This window comes from Limulus polyphemus, unplaced genomic scaffold, assembly GCF_000517525.1.
Source record: "Limulus polyphemus unplaced genomic scaffold, Limulus_polyphemus-2.1.2 Scaffold6377, whole genome shotgun sequence".
NCBI lineage: Eukaryota > Metazoa > Arthropoda > Merostomata > Xiphosura > Limulidae > Limulus > Limulus polyphemus.
The window spans coordinates 28,810-32,452 of NW_013671987.1; the positions used below are offsets into that span (position 1 = coordinate 28,810).

General features: G+C 34.9%; 1 pseudogene; it reads left to right on the forward strand.

The window, feature by feature from the left end:
• LOC106473660 overlaps nucleotides 1-3,643 on the forward strand; it is a 29,377-nt pseudogene that overhangs the window by 17,356 nt on the left and 8,378 nt on the right.

Sequence of the window (3,643 nt, forward strand, 5' to 3'; positions counted from 1 at the left end):
TGACTCGATTATCTGTCTCTATATCTCCCTATCTGCCATTCTCTATGCTCTCACTTCTCCTCTCCGCTTTATTTGCTGGGCTTATATATACAAAATAGAGGGCGTCTGGCAAACACTCGAGCCGTCATATTCCCTCTAGAAACTCATCACGTGTTACCAGGGTCACGTGACTTCTGCTGTCGTAACAGTACAAATAACATAATGAACTTTCGTAATACAAAAATAGATATATACAACAAAAAGAAACGTGGATAAAATAACCAGTCTTTTGGTAGAAGACAAAGTATTCCTGATGTTTATTGTTTGAAATAGTACTAGTGAACTAATGGCTAGTGTGGTGAACTGTGCATCCGGAATATCTCAGTTGTCGCCCTGTTGCCCCGCACGTTGTGGGTACATTATAAGTGTGTCCCACGATTAGAGTGTCCCACGTGGTTATGGTGTATGTTGTTGACTAACCGCCTCTCCTCTAGTTATAGCTTAACAGTCAATATTATTTTTTCAGATCATGATCAATAAACTAAATAGATAATATGATATGAAATATGTAAGTTTGTGTCGTAGGATTTTAAATACTACAAACAGAAACTAGCACATAATATTTGAAAGTATTATTATATCTATATAGTATTTTAGTGGATTTTATCTGTGAATTAGCACAAACTAAGATCCAAAAGTGTAATAAAATCTACTGTGTAGTTGTACTCACTATCACACATTGTAGTTATATAAATGTTATGTACATGATTTCAGAGAGTTGGTTGGTTTTGTGCACTAAATGTTGCTTATTTCGGTTATATGTTTTTAGATAATTAACTGGAATTTTTATAGCTAAATGTTGCATATTACAGTTACATGATTTTAGCTAATTAGGTGACAGTTTTTATAACTAAATATTACATGCTAAGGTGTTTAGATTATTGCCAGAAGTGTTTCAACACTCTAACTCTAAATTCCCAGAAACAGCTGTACTAGTTTTGAAAACAAAACGTATATTCTGTATGTATAAATATTTCTATAAAATGTTGTGTTTTATTGCATAGTTTCAGAGGCGCATCCAATAAAAACTTTCTTGATAACTTGCTGGCCAGAATGGAACAGTATGCTAACAACCTTGAACAGCTGGTCGACGAGAAGTCTCAGTCACTAATTGAGGAGAAGAAGAAAACAGACGAGCTTCTGTGTCAGCTTCTACCAAGGTTAGCATAACCTTATAGTGGTAATTACTGTTGGTATTACCGAAGGTTAGCATAACCTTATACTGGTAATCACTGAATACTGTTGGTATTACCGAAGGTTAGAATAACCGTATACTGGTAATCACTGAATATTGTTGGTGTTACCCAAGGTTAGCACAACCTTATACTGGTAATCACTGAATACTGTTGGTGTTATCCAAGCTTAGCTCAACTTTATACTAGTATTCACTGAATACTGTTAGTGTTATCCAAGGTTAGCATAACCTTATACTGGTAATTCCTGAATAGTGTTGGTGTTACCCAAAATTAGCACAACCTTATACTGGTAATCACTGAATACTGTTGGTGTTATCCAAGCTTAGCTCAACCTTATACTAGTAATTACTGAATACTGTTGGTGTTATCCAAGGTTAGCACAACCTTATACTGTTAATTACTGAATACTGTTGGTGTTACCAAAAATTAGCACAACCTTATACTGGTAATCACTGAATACTGTTGGTGTTATCCAAGGTTAGCACAACCTTATACTGGTAATTGCTGAATACTGTTGGTGTTATCCAAGGTTAGCACAACCTTATACTGGTAATTGCTGAATATTGTTGGTGTTATCCAAGGTTAGCACAACCTTATACTGGTAATTACTGAATACTGTTGGTGTTACCCAAAATTAGCACAACCTTATACTGGTAATCACTGAATACTGTTGGTGTTATCCAAGGTTAGCACAACCTTATACTGGTAATTGCTGAATACTGTTGGTGTTACTAAGAAAAAACTCATTTTTATGCACACATCTTAGTCCATTAAGGTTTATATATTGAGATGACTATACATTGAAGACTTATCACTTTAAAATGATTCTAAACTTACCAGTTTTCAATTATCTTTAATATTCACTCTGTTGTGCTGCACGCAACCAAATTTGGTATTTGAAAATTATCTAAAAGAGTTAAAAAATGACAACAAAATTCTTACCCGCGAAGCTGTGATTACGTAAAATCCCTTTAAAGATTTAATGTTTACATCATATCATTTATTATACTTACTTCCAAATTTCTTTCCCCACGAATTACATCTCTTTTCCACGTTTCATCATTAAATTCCGTTCCCCACCAATTAAGTCTGTTTGCCATATTTCCTATCTTTAAATTTGGTTCCAAAATAATTAGGTCTGTTTGCCATGTTTCCTATCTTTAAATTTCGTTCCCCAATAAATAGGTCTGTTTGCCATATTTCCTATCTTTAAATTTCGTTCCCCAATAAATAAGTCTGTTTGCCATATTTCCTATCTTTAAATTTCGTTCCCCAATAAATAGGTCTGTTTGCCATGTTTCCTATCTTTAAATTTCGTTCCCCAATAAATAAGTCTGTTTGCCATATTTCATATCTTTAAATGTTGTTCCCAAATAATTAGGACTGTTTCCCATATTTCGTATCTTTAAATTTTGTTCCCCAATAATTAGGTCTGTTTACCATGTTTCTTTTCTTTAAATTTCATTCCCCCGCCTATTAGTTCTGTTTCCACGTTTCCTGTATTTAATTTCGTACCCCACCCATTAGATGTCGTTGCAATGTTTAAGGAAGTTTTCTTATTCATATAATATTTCGTTTGCATGTCTAATATAAAAAACTGAGCTTCAACTAAGATCTAGGAATTTCTTACCTTCATCTATCATTCAGTAAGTACGATTAGTGTTTTTAAGATACAACTATTCCTGACACGTCTTACCTTCATCTATTATTCAGTAACTACAAATTATCTGGTAGATTTGAGTGATAATATTTTGCAATGTTTTCTTATTTCCTTTTTTTTTTGCTATAACATAGTGACTGATTACGACTTTGAACAGTGGTGACTTACCACGACTTTGAACCGTAGTGACTGACTACGACTTTCAACAGTAGTGACTGATTACGACTTTCAACAGTAGTGACTGATTACGACTTTGAACAGTAGTTACTGATTACGACTTTGAACAGTGGTGACTGATTACGACTTTGAACAGTGGTGACTGATTACGACTTTGAACAGTAATGACTGACTACGACTTTGAACAGTAGTGACTGATTACGACTTTGAGCAGTAGTGACTGACCACGACTTTGAACAGTAGTGACTGATTACGACTTTGAATAATAGTGACTGACTACGACTTTGAACAGTAGTGACTGATTACGACTTTGAACAGTGGTGACTGATTACGACTTTGAACAGTAATGACTGACTACGACTTTGAACAGTAGTGACTGATTACGACTTTGAGCAGTAGTGACTGACCACGACTTTGAACAGTCGCGACTGACCACGACTTTGAATAGTCGCGACTAACTACGACTTTGAACAGTAGTGACTGATTACGACTTTGAATAATAGTGACTGACTACGACTTTGAATAGTCGCGACTGACCACGACTTTGAATAGTCGCGACTAACTACGACTT